Consider the following 14,463-nt stretch of genomic DNA (forward strand, 5'->3'; position numbering starts at 1 on the left):
ATTGCACCATGGTAAATACTTTATAATATTTGAAGAATGTCTATGTGCCAACCATCCTTCTGAATCACTTATATCGGTTTGATACCACTATAGTTTTGATACACATAAAAACCAACTATCATACTCTAATATACCAATTCTTTCTTAACTGAAGGTCCTTTTAGACATTCCTTAACTATCTGTGCTACATATATATTTCTTAGCAGGACATACCTTCAGAACTTGTTTCATATAGACCATATCCTAATACTTACACTTATCTCAAAACAATTGTTCACCAACATTTCTCACGGGTAGTTGCATACACTTTTGGTGAATACCTATGGAGGTTTGAGTACCATCAAACTATTAATCAATTAATACCTTGATTAATACCACACAACTGATACTAAGAGTGTACTACATAGATAAATTAAATGACTTCCTCGCCATTTTATTCCAGAGCCCCAGATGATCAAAATAATCAATATCCAGATTTCATATGATTTTAGACAAAGTCATTATACAACCATTTCATAACTCAAACAAATCTATATTGACAATTTCTTAAGTCACTCATAGCTACAAATATATCCATATCCAACATTATCAGATTATTATGATAGATACCTTTATTAACATACAGATACATAGTTCTTTTCAAAAACTTATTCAATTATTTCACCTATCTTACTCAACCCTTAAACCTAAGCATATCATTACTTTAGCTTAACCATATATATTATAGAACTAATAGAATTTATCCATAAATTACCGTAAAAAAATCATACACATCTTACCAGACATACATGACAGATCACGCCACAAGGGCCAAACATAACATGCAATAAAGGAATCAAAATATAGAATCTCGTGTTTATTATCCTGACAGACTTTACAGGAGATGCCATGGGTTTCTCCTTCATGGGCTTATACAGGGTTTCATGTATCGTGATTTGCCATTTCAATTTACACATTATCGAAGGCTATAACATGAACAATCCATACAGACATATCATATCATATCATGCCATGGGTCCTAACCACATGGTCTTACACACATTCATGTATCATGTTCTACCATTCCAGTTTCATCTTACTAGAGGCTACACCATAATGGTTCCAAATCACATTAAGATGCCATGGGTCTCTACCTCATGGTCTTACACTTGTTTTCATACTATGATGTGCCAATCTGTTAGCAATATAACTGTCCTACCATAGGCTTCACAATGGGACATTTCTCATTACTTAGTTACCTAGATAATCACCTTCTTACTAACTCATACACCTCGTATGCTAGACTTTTACTACATGCTTATCAAACATCATACTTTTAACAGAACTTTATACATATTATTACAATACATCTCACATCTTTACTATACTCATACCCTTACCATTTTTCGTAGACTTCATCATCCTATTCGTGTATGCGTATATATATACATAATTCTTCTTTGAATAGTTCATTCAAAAGAGTAAGGATGGGGACTCACCTGACTCTTACCTACTTCAATTCTATGCTCCAGACTTAGACATCCCTTTCGAACTAGCAACAATAACTGCTTAGAAACATAATTTCACTATTACAACTCTAATACATGTAATTTACTTATCATCTCAATCATTAACAACCTCATGCAAAATCTTGTACTAAATGCCTTACAGTTCATATAGCTCTAACAATCTTACTTTTTTCAAAACTTAACATGCAGAGCTAAAATACTTACCCGAAGATGGAATAACTATTGATTAAAACCAGAATCATAGCTTCCAACTTAAGGAGGAAGAAATACCATTTGATTTAAGAAAAGAATCAGAGAATAATATGTAAGGAACTAGAAGAACCCCTTTCATAACCCATCTCACACATATAAATATGATCCAACTTACTTAGTGGAACTTAACAAATGCTACTGTCGTGTGTGAATATGATATGCGAATTGTACAAGTATACACGTCGGATCAACAAATAATGTGATGAGTGAGTATCGTTCCCACAAGGATTAGATTGAGGTACAAAAGTGGCCAAGTTATTATAATAGAGTGTTATTAATGCTATGACAAAAACAACGATAAGTATGCAGTGGAAATTAAAGGAATAGTGATAAATGCAATATGTGGAATTAATGAATACTTGGAAATGCTATGGCAAAACAAGAGTAGAAATGTAATGGAAATTATGAGAATTAGTACAGGAATATTATGTAAATGAACAAATAAATAACTAATAATGATGTGGAAAAGATATTATGGCAAAGAATAAAGCATATACGATGTTGATTTGAAAGGTCGGGATTACTAATAATCTATCCTTACTGCTAATAATGCCTTAGCAAAATCATACCTAATTTACTGCTCAGAAGAGTTTTAAAATGGTCTGCTTCTTTCGATAACAAAACCTCAAGTTACCTTGCCTGTGTTTATAGGCCTTAATATGATACCCTGCATTGTTTTCCTTTTGTATGAACGCTGCTCTATGTCTAGAGTCTACTGCAAGTATTGGTTGAGTAATTGCTCATATAATTCAATTTCGATCCAACTAATCCAACCTTTTCAGAATTAGACTTAATTTATGGGCATGTTGAACAGTCATCTATGTCTAGGGACTGCAAATTAAAACAATTGAATGAAATAATAAACCAATTTCGGATCTATGCTTCAACCATTAAAGAAAATAAAAGTTTCATCATGTAATCCCAACTCGATGAGATTAGCTCATGGTTTGGTACATAAAATTCAAAACCAAAATAACATCCAACACCATTTTCATCATTCAATTCACGGAAGAACAAAGTAAGAAATACAAAAGACGTTGGGGAGACAACTTTCGCATGTCCAGTTCACACTCCAGCATCACTGTAACACCCCTAACCCGTATCCGTCGCCGGATTAGGGTCACGAGGCATTACCGACCTAAGCACAACTCAAAACAATCATTCATTTCAATTTATGAACAAATTATATTAACTCAAGCACGATTTTTTTTAAACTTGAGTTGTAACTAGCAGCCCAATCCTATAAATCACATTCGCACATATAGATCACTTATCCAACTAAAACTAATCATGCCTTAATACTTATAATACATAAGCAATTTATGTTTTAAAATTTTAAGAAATCAATATTATTAATTTAATCACCTATTCAGCCCAATTAATATACATCAATACAGCATTGCATGCTTTACAAATCGATTGTTCGAACCTATTTAATATCATATTCATACCATTCAAATATTTAATATATATATATATAAATTCAAGCTTATTTCATTACAGCATATTCACTAATTTCATGTCAAAACATCCATTGCATATATTTATTTCATTAGCAAATTTTTAGCCACGCTATTTTATAAACTATGCACATATGCATACTAAGTCATAACAATCCATATCTTTAACTAAGTATCAACCATATCATTTTATTATATATATGTGCATAACACTTTAAAACAAAGCCATTTCTAAATTAAAATACCAAATCATGGCTAACCCAACTCATTAAATAATTTATAAACAAAATTGCAATTTATATGTTATGCATATGCGCACATTTACTTAGGTTAAACTTTTCACAAACCTTATTAGGCATACAAATATAAAACATAAGCAAGCTTCATTATAAAACCAAATACAATTATAAACAATACTAACATATATGCATTACACCATAGCCACGTTAAACAATTTTTGAATATAAGCAACAATTTTAAATACACTAATTCACATGCTAATTATCATACCCCAAAATGCATAAACACAACAAATCAAGTATCCCTATATTCAGTCATTAAATTTAGCCTCAAATGATCAAACCAAACCATTTTAAAACATATACGTTAATTACCATTCCAAATTGTACCCAAATAACATTTACACCTTCATTGATATACTCATCTTTCTATCTTCTTACCTATTTAATCAAGCTAAATCTCAAAACCATTTCACACATAAATTATACTATAAATCATACTTACAAGTTTATCTAATACATGACTGAAAATCACTATCATAGCATCATTAACAAAACACAACTAAAAAAAATCCATCATCCTTATATCAAGCTTACCAAAATGAACTAATCATGAACCATATATACATATACATCTTTTCATCATACCGAATTCATATACCAAGCATACCACACATATATACCATGTCCCAAAATTACTTAAACATTAGCATATTAGCATTAAGATCAAGCTATTTTCACATGGCTATTTATATATATACAAATTCAAAACCCAACATATTTAATCTAGCCTATACATGCCATATGTTCATAGTTTAAAACTTTAAAAGTACCGAATGATAGTCGATAGTGTGACGATGATTCTTGACGATCCTCGAGCTCGTAACTAGCTTCCAAAATCTATATAATACACAGTAAGCTTAAATAGCTTAGTAAGTTATAAGCAAATAATTTATCAAAGAACATGTATAATTCACACAATTAGGCCGAATACTCTCAATCTTGAACACATATATATAATCACATTTAAGCAATTAGTTCACATTTTCATGTTATACCACAAAACTTACCTTTATTTCCAAAATTCATATAACTCAAACTTACCTGATTCGTTTAAATCGAATTCACATTCCGTCTTGCCATGTCTTTGCCCGTAGAACCATTCGGAATAAAAAAGAATACTTGGATAGCTCATAAAGCTCGTACAATGCCAACGTCCCAGATGTGGTTTTACATGTAATCAAATAACGATGCCACTATCCCAGACAGGGTCTTACACGTAATCATATACAGTGCCAATGTCCCAGACATGTTCTTACACGTAAATCTCAAATTGATGCCAAGGTCCCAGACGTGGTCTTACACAAAATTACATATCAGAATCCTATGGTTCGTACAGGGCTTTTGGATGTCTTAATTCAATCGTATCAAACTCGTAAACAATTCTCTCATGCATAAAATAATTCAGCATTTACAATACATATATATATTCAAATTAACGACAATTATTTACTTATGAACTTACCTCGGACGAAGACGAACGGACCAAGACGACTATTCGACCACTTTTGATTTCTCTCGATCCAAATCTGATTTCCTCTTTTCTTGATCTAAATTAATACAAATTTGACTTGTTTAATCATATAATTATTCAAATTCATTCAAAAACAAGTAAATAGGAAAATTGCATTTTAGGCCTTAACATTTCACATTTTTCACAATTTAGTCCCTATTTCACAAAACAGAAAATATTCAAAACTTCACCACACTCAAGCTTGGTTGAATTTCACTAAGGTCCCTAGCAACCCATTTCTTTTATTTATTTCACATTTTAACCTTAAATTTTCAAAATTCACAATTTAATCCTAAATATGCATTTTTACTAAAAATCACTTAATTAAACTTGACAATCTAACAACATATATTTATTTTTCATCATCAAACAACAAAAACCACAAGCTATCATCAGTGGCAAATCATGAATACATCAACAAATTCAAAAATTTCAACATGGCAAGCTAGTATTCGAAGCAATGATCTCAAAAACATAAAAAATTATAAAAAAACCGAGAAAAAATAAACCTTAAATCAAGCTTGGTGTAACACCCCAAACCCGACCTAGGAGTTATGACCGAATCTGGCGGTGTCACATTGAGGTGTTTAGTGTAAAACTTGCTGTTGTTGAAATCTTTAAAATCAATTAATCATTTTGTTATTAAACGGTGATTCCAAAACAGGTTGTTTATTTCCAAGCGTGCATCATTTAAAGCTAATCACTTTTAAAACGTTATAAATTTTCCAAAATCTCATTTATTGTGGATTTTTTGGAAATGTTGTGAAAACGTGGTGTCTTTGAAAATAGTTACCTTTTGAAAACCCGTCTTTTTCTACAACTAGCAGTTTATATCAAACTAAATAAATAAAAAACCCAATTTAAAGTTTATAACTTTAAAGAGGCCTTTTTACATAAAAATACCCAAATTCAGTTACTTATAAATCAGAGGCTAAAAATGAAAGCTGATGTGGTTGTGTGGCCATCATCGAGTCCCTCGCATCACCGACTCACCTAAAACTGGGGATTACCTGTACAGTTAAACAGAGGGGTGAGTTTACGAAAACTCAGTGTGTAATCCCCTAACAAGCAAACAATCAATTAAACAGTAGATAAATGCAATTTGGGCCTGAGCACATTTTCAGTAACAGACCAGTTTAGTGTGGGCCTAAGCCCTTTCCCGTAATAGTAAATGATTAGCTTGAGCCCATCACAATGCTAGTAATTAGTAGGGCCTTTGCTGAATTTCAGTAATAGTATCAGTGGGGCCTTGGCCCATAACAGTAACAGATATCAGTCATGCAGTGAACAATATGTAATATCATTAATTGATCCAGTAACAATACAAAATCATTAATCAGTGCAGATATGCAGTAGAAATCCTACCTAATCCAGCCTCTACACACCACTCCGTCCTGCCAAACACACCCAGCCACACACACCAAAATTACCATCAATTATAGTACTAAACAGTATTGCAGCAAAGCTACCAATAAAATAAACAACATATAGCCATCAGTAGGTCCACAGTTGTCTTGGGCGACCCATGCAACCTTATTAGTACGGTACACTTCCTCCAAATATAACAACCCATCCCCATGCAATATATCGTGACATAATATCATACGTGTATGCAAAATGTCATGCTCAATCATAGTCATACATATCATAGAGCAAATCAGTCATACATAACATAAGGCCATAACAGTCATTTCATCTCCTAGGGGTATAACAGTCATTTTACCCTATGGGGGTATTTTGCTCATTTTACCCTATGGAGGTATTTCGGTCATTTTACCTTATGGGGGTATTTCGGTCATTTTATCCTATGGGGGTATTTCGGTCATTTTATTCTATAGGGGTATTTTGGTCATTTTACCTATTTTGGGGTATCGGTGCAGACATCGACCTCTCGAAAGGTCCGCATTCGCCTCGAGCGACTCAGGTAACTTAAATAGTCATAACAGTGTAAATGGGCCCAAGGCCCATTACTCGGCCTAAGTGGGCCCACATGCTCGTGATGGCCGTTCAGCCAAGATTTTGCCACGGCTATGAGATCTACATAGCCCAATCCAGTATTTGCCACAAATCGTGGATTTCATCCGTTTGGGGCCCACGAGCCTATTGAGCCCACACGACCCATTTTGGCCAACGTAGCCCATTACGACCTAAGCCCATGAAAATGCTCATAGAGGCATCCACAGTCTATCGCCCATGATTCGTGGGTTTGGCTTACCACACAGTCTATCGACTTTTTCCGTTCTACAGTTACAGTGGGTTGTTTACACACCTGATGCGATTTGCAAATTCCCTTTGTTCCGAACACTCTTATTCTGAAATTCAATGATCATCACACCCTTGGTTCCCAGGCAATGTGCCAATCAACCTTGACCACCACCTACACAAAAGTCACCATCTTTATATTATACTCATACTTGAAAAACCATCTCAATTGCACCCCACTTACCACTCAATGCTATTTCTCAAAAAGTAACAGATGACTCCTTATCATACCATAACCACTTACCTACAACGATAAAACAGATTGCAAATCAGAGATGTAGCGTACAAAGAATTGAGAATCGAGATTAATCTATCAGTATTCGGCCAATGGAGAGTACTTCAGGGAGAGGAAGAGAAAAACCGTGTGCTCCCAATTGATCAACGAACCCTTGCTAAAGCCGAGAGCTATTCGGTAGAGCTTAAAAAAAGAAGGGAGAATTGACTAGGAGAGAAAACCGAAAAGAAAAAATGGTGAGGGAGGAGAGAAGCTGTATTTGGCCAAGGTTGAAAGAAAAGGAATGAAACCCGAATTCTAACTCTCACCAAATCGCCAACAACCCCAAATCCCAAAAATCCCTCCTCCAATTCGGCTACACACTCTCCATCCATTTCATATCCCTTAATTTTCTACTATTATCTCTCCACAACAACAACCTCCCCAAATCCCAGTATTCTCTCCTCAAATCTCTCCAAATATTCCCTCTATGACTAGTTCAAACTCCATTTAGCAGTATTTCAATCCAACTCTACCACCCACACGAATTAGGTAGCAAAATAAATACTCCCTTTTTGATGCGCCACCACTCAAACCTTAGACCCCATGTACACTCTACATGCCCCTTATCGCTAGACCAACAACTCTTTTGTATCATATTTTATCCACAATAATTTAAGAACCTACTATCTAGATTAAATGATTTTGTTCACTTAAAATAAAAATTTTGCATAAGCCAAGGCTTAAACCCCTGACTTCTTAGACACTTCCAAACACTCCTAAATCACTTAACCACTGAAGCAGACATTCATTTATGTCACTTCCTTGCACAACTAAATATTTATGTGCAGTCTCCTAACTGTTCCCTAGTTCAAAACCTATTTCTTTTAGGCCCAAATTTTGGGGTGTTAGACTTGAACTATGGCCGAATGTTTCTGGCTCTTTTTCTTTCTTATTCTTTGGTAAGTTCAGCCAAAAAGATGAACAACATGCATGGTTTTTAGTTTATGTTTTATTATATTAACATAATTAATTAATTTACAAGACTAACCTTTATAATTTCATTTAAAATCCACTAACCTTAGGCTTTTATGTCAATCCATAATTTCAATGGTATAATTTCAACATAAAGCCCCATATAATGAAAGCCATATCAATATAGAACTTTAACAATTAGCAAGTCACTTTTGCATTTTACGCGATTAAGTCATTTTATAAAATCGAGCACACAAACGATAAAATTTTCACATGAAATTTTCACACATATAAATTAACATGCTATAGACACTAAAAATAATATTAGAATATTTTTTTGACTCTGATTCGTGGTCCCGAAACCACTGTCTGACTAGGGTCTAAACCGGGCAGTTACAATCACAGTGTCCTGCGATGGCTGAGAGGGATTGCTTTCCCTTCCTCTTTCCGTCTCTACTCAGCCGGTACCCTTTATTTTGGCCTAAGGCTCTCCACTGTTGTTCGCCCTTTAGGGTTTCCTCTTTTGGCTTTTTATAGCTTTTCCCTAGGGTAAATCCAACAACCCCTGTTTATCTTCTCCTCTTTTTAAATTCTTTTTTCAACAACCCAAGATTATCTTCTCCTTTTTTTAGGTAGCTTTTTCTGGTACAAGTACAGTTGGGCTGAAATTGGTATTCGTTGAGTGTTGACTTGGTCTTCCTAGATAGCCATGGCATTCGTGCTGACAAAATATCCACTCTTTTGCCTCAGCAAACCGTCACTCCTTTATTTCTCATTCCTCAACTTGCATCTGTCAAACCACCAAACACAACCCTACCACAAGCAATTAAAAGTACCTAACATTTAAACACAGTCCAAGCTCCTAATGAAATGATGAAAATACGAATGAAATGTCCTAAAATGCTACTAAATGTACCAAAGTACAAGCAATTAGCTAGATCGAAAGGCATGAAATATAACTCTTTTCAAGAGTTATCACACCCCCAAACCTAAGTTATTGCTTGTCCTCAAGCAAAATACATATGAATGCATGAATGCACAAATTTTTACCATTGCGTATAACTATCTTGTAATATTAATCTATTAAAAGAAAAAAACATATACATTAGTTCTCAGTAGTCTTCTTTCTCTAAAAACTTAGTTGAATGTCAAAGGTTCGTTTCAACAAAGGTAGTGCTGAAAATTTGTTCCTAAAAAAAATTTCCCTAAGTACCCATGTATGCTTTCTGACCATAGCAAATATCTCCTAACGCACTAAGTTCATTTGTTACCTAAACTCAAATTACTTTGTAACCCTTGCTCACAGCCTTTTCAAGATATTTATTTGTACTTGTTTTTTCTCTTTATTATTATTAGTATTTCCTTTTCCTTTTTCTTTTTTTATAACATTAGGGGATTTAGCATGTCACAAAATTCTTTGACTTGATAATTAAAATGGAGCATACACTGAATTACCTAGTACTCTATCATGTCACAATTTAAATATAAATCACTCATGAAGCTAAGGCTTTTGACTAGAAAGAAGGATGGAGCATTCAACTACCTCCTTAGCTACTCAATCTGTTGCTACAGTGGATTGCCCATTTTCTTTATTACACACTCTTACTTGGACTTACCTTTCTAGTCAATAGCACGATAGAGCAAACTAAGTAGTGCTGACTTACTCAACAATTCTAAGTATTGGAGTGCCTATTATCCTTTATTTAAGTAATGTCGTAGAGAAATGACTGAGTTTGGCTTCAAAAACCTTAAGTTCATCAATAAACACTCACTATAATCAAAAAGGGAAAAAAAACTAAGTATAGGAAATCTTACTTTTAAGAATTAATTTCCACGCAATCTAACCTAAGCTAAACTCGCCTCATCCACTGTCACACGTTCTAGATATACTGAATAATATAAGCTTATCATCGAACATCACAAGTAAATATTAAACTTCTCGTAGATAAAACAGTACTTAATAATCACATGACATTGGCAAACAACTTAACTATACTAGGATGAACATACATGCTAGATACGTAATGCAACCTAAATGCACAATACACCCCAAAACTTAAGGGATGCATTATCCTCAATGCATAAATAGATAGATACAATACACCCTGGATTATAGGTGTTGGAATAGGGCTTATTATTCCAATTGAAATTACCCATTTAGCGCATAGATGATGGATTTGATAGGCATTCATCAAACACATGGTCTTCACCACAATAAGCACATGTTAGCTCAACTGCTTTTATCTCCTAAACTACAATTGGTCTCTTTATTTTCTTAATCATGTTAGTTAAAGATGATACCTGAGCAGTTAATGAAGTGATTATATCAAGCTCCATGGTGGCAACAACTCTTCTACCAGTCCCAACTCGCGTGGTAGGATACTGATAATCATTATTGGCAATCTGTTCCAAGATCTCATATGCTTCATTGTAAGATTTATCCAACAAAGTACTGTTGGCAGAAGCTCAACTACCATCCTCGTATGTGCATTCAACCCATTGTAAAACATCTTCACCTGAGTCTAGTGTTGAAATCCATGCATCAAACATTTTCGAATTAACTCTTTAAATGGTTCCCAAGCTTCATATATTGTTTCATCCTCTGATTACTGAAAAGATGTGATGTCATTTCTAAGCTTGGCATTCATATTTGGGGGATTATACTGTAGCAAAAGTCTCTAGCAAAGATCATTCCATGATGCCATTGTATCTGACGGTAAAATATTCAACCACGCTCTTACATTATATTTTAAAGAATATGTAAACAGTTTAAGTCGTAGAGCGTCTTCAGGAACACCTTGTTGTCTAAATAAGTCACAAACCTATAGAAAAAGCCTCAAATGTAGTCTTGGATCTTTAGTTGGTAATCCATTAAACTGTCTTATTTTTTGTAATATTAGAAACATTACCAATTTCAGCTCAAATTATTGAGCTTGTATGTGCGGTCTGACTATCCCTGGATTCAGATCATCAAAATTGGAACAACATACTCTTGAATTGGTCTATCTCGGTCATCTATCACACGAACTATAGGAGGATTAGCATATCGACCAATTGGATTTGTGTCAAGATCGGGACCATTTGGGTTGTCATTGGGACCAGGATCATTCCTATTTCTAGCCATTTTTCTTAGTTCTTTTTGCCTTCTTCGCAAATTTCTATCGATCTTAGGGTCAAAAGGACATTCTTTGTTAGCAAGAATGCCTCTTCTCATACACTGATGACAAAACTATAGAAATTAAATATAGCTAAGTTAAATAAAACTAATTTTTTATCCCCCGTAACGGCGCCAAAAACTTGTCAATTGTGATTATGATATGTGAATTGTGCAAGTATACACATCGGATCAAGTAATAATGTGATGAGTGAGTATCGTCCCCACGAGGATTGGATTGGGGCACAAAAGTGGTCAAGTTATTATAATAGAGTGTTATTAATGCTATGGGAAACATAACTATAAGTATGCAGTGGCAATTAAAGGAATAATGATGTGTGCAATATGTGGAATTAATGAATACTTGGAAACGTTACAGTAAAATAAGAGTAGAAATGTAATGGCAATTATGAGAATTACTATGGGAATATTATGTAAAAGAACAAATAAATAACTAATAATGATGTGGCAAAGATACCATGGCAAAGAATAAAGGATATACGATGTTGATTTGAAAGGTCGGGATTACTAAAAATCTACCCTTACTGCTAATAATGCCTCAGCAAGATCATACTCATTTTACTACTCAAAAGAGTTCTATAATGGTCTACTTCTTTCGAGAGTAAAACCTCAAGTTACCTTGGCCGTGTCTATAGGCCTTAATATGATACGCTGCATTTATTTCCTTTTGTATGAACGTTGCTTTATGTCTAGAGCCTTCTACAAGTATCAATCGAGTACTTGCTCATATCATTCAATTTTGATCCAACTAATCCAACTTTTTTAGAATTAGACTTAGTTTATGGGCATACTGGCAAGTCATCTATGTCTAGGGATTGCACGTATACAATTAAAAATAAAACAATTGAATAAAACAGTAAACTGATTCGGATATATGCTTCAACCATTAAAGAAAATAAAAGTTTCATCATGTAATTCCAACTTGATGATATTTAGCTCATGGATTGACACAAAATTCAAAACCAAAATAATATCCAACACCATTTTCCTCATTCAATTCACGGAAGAAGAAAATAAGATATACGAAAGACATCGGAAAGACAACTTTCGCATGTCCAGTTCACAATCTAGTAGCATAGTGTCCTGCGATGGCTGAGAGGGATTGCTTTCACCTTCCTCTTTTTGTCTCTACTCAGCCACTACCCTCTATTTTTGCTTAAGGCTCTCCACTATTGGTCGCCCTTTAGGGTTTCCTCTTTTGGCTCTTTTGAGCTTTTTCCCTATGGTAAATCCAACAACCCATGTTTATCTTCTCATATTTTTAAACTCTTTTTTTAAATACCCAAGATTATCTTCTCCTCTTTTTAGGTAGATTTTTTTGGTACAAGTAGAGTTGGGCTGAAATTGGTATGTGTTGAGTTTTGAATCGGTCTTCCTGGAATTGCCCCGGCATTTGTGCTGACAAAATGTCCAACCTTTTACCCCGAAAAACCTTCACTATTTTATTTCTCATTCCTCAACTTGCACCTTCCAAACCACCAAACACAACCCTACCACAAGTAATTAAAAGTAACTAATATTTAAACACAGCCCAAGCTCCAAATGAAATGATGAAAATACGAATGAAATGTCCTAAAGTGAAACTAAATGTACCTAAGTACAAGCAATTAACTAGGTTGAAAGGCATGAAATATAACTCTTTTCAAGAGTTATCAGTCACACGTTTCAAAATTTACCTTCTTAATGGTCTACATTTCCCAAGAGAAACATAAATAAGTACCATGCATTGAAAATTATCAGGCGAAGCTATGCAGTTGGTTCCTAACCAGGTTACCTTACAATCTAACCAACGTAGTACCTCAAACAAATAAGGTGCACTATACCTTTAGCGTTAACGCATGTCATAAATATCCATTCTCTTCGCTTAAATAACAAAATATCATGAAATAAAATCCTTACTTATTTGGCGGTTACTATACGCCCATACATATATGCCAAATTAAACGTTTGGACAGATTACACTTCACCAGACAGACTATTCTATTGATATACGTCAAAACCTTAGATGCGTCAGACCTGAGGTGTTACAAGTAATGGCTGACTGAGTGGACAGAGGACCATTGCCTATACAGTAGTTGCTCAGACAGATACTGGAGGACCAGCTCGTGTCTATGCAGTCAAAGATCCACGGAAGCATAATGCGATTGACATGATTATAGGTACATTCACTTTACGATCCATGCCTTTATTTTTTTTATTAGATTCAGGTTCTATGCAGTCATATATATAGAGCGACATGGCTGGTGAGTTGGGGATTCTGGTAGAGAGTATTAGGCTGGGGTATGACGGTCACTAGTTTATTAGGCGAGACTATGGTGATAGATAGAGTATGCTGGAGGTGTCCTCTAATGATCCAGGGACTAGTTTTTCTTGCAAATTTGATGGAGCTTCCATTTCACGGGCTCGATGTGATTCTCAGGATGGATTAGCTAATTGAGCACAAGGAAAAGGTGGACTTCGAGACTAAGTGGATTACCCTGTGAGGTGGTGATAGTTTAGAGCTTATGGTAGTTGGGGAGAGACTCAAATTTCTCTCTAATATTGTTTCGACAACCAAGGTTGAGAAGATGTTGAGTAAAGGTTGTGAGGCGTATTTGGCATATGTGTTAAATTTGGGAGATAAGAAGTTAAGAGTTTATGATATCCAAAATGCGAAGGATTTTCCTTACGTGTTTCCAAAAGAATTGTCGGGTTTGCCACCAAATAGGGTGTAACACCTTATACCTGACCCAATTGATAGGTCTAGGTAGCGAATGTCACAATCAACTCAAATATCTAACTTAAAATAACTTCTAGTCTGACTTA

The 14,463-nt window shown here is 34.6% G+C and overlaps 1 non-coding gene across 1 annotated transcript; it reads left to right on the forward strand.

Moving 5' to 3' along the window:
* The first annotated feature begins 11,015 nt into the window (after positions 1 to 11,015).
* Positions 11,016 to 11,122, forward strand: LOC121215788 (small nucleolar RNA R71). Its single transcript, XR_005911762.1, has one exon. It is a non-coding gene; the product is annotated as a small nucleolar RNA R71 (small nucleolar RNA).
* The last annotated feature ends 3,341 nt before the right edge of the window (positions 11,123 to 14,463 follow it).

Source organism: Gossypium hirsutum, chromosome D03, assembly GCF_007990345.1.
Source record: "Gossypium hirsutum isolate 1008001.06 chromosome D03, Gossypium_hirsutum_v2.1, whole genome shotgun sequence".
NCBI lineage: Eukaryota > Viridiplantae > Streptophyta > Magnoliopsida > Malvales > Malvaceae > Gossypium > Gossypium hirsutum.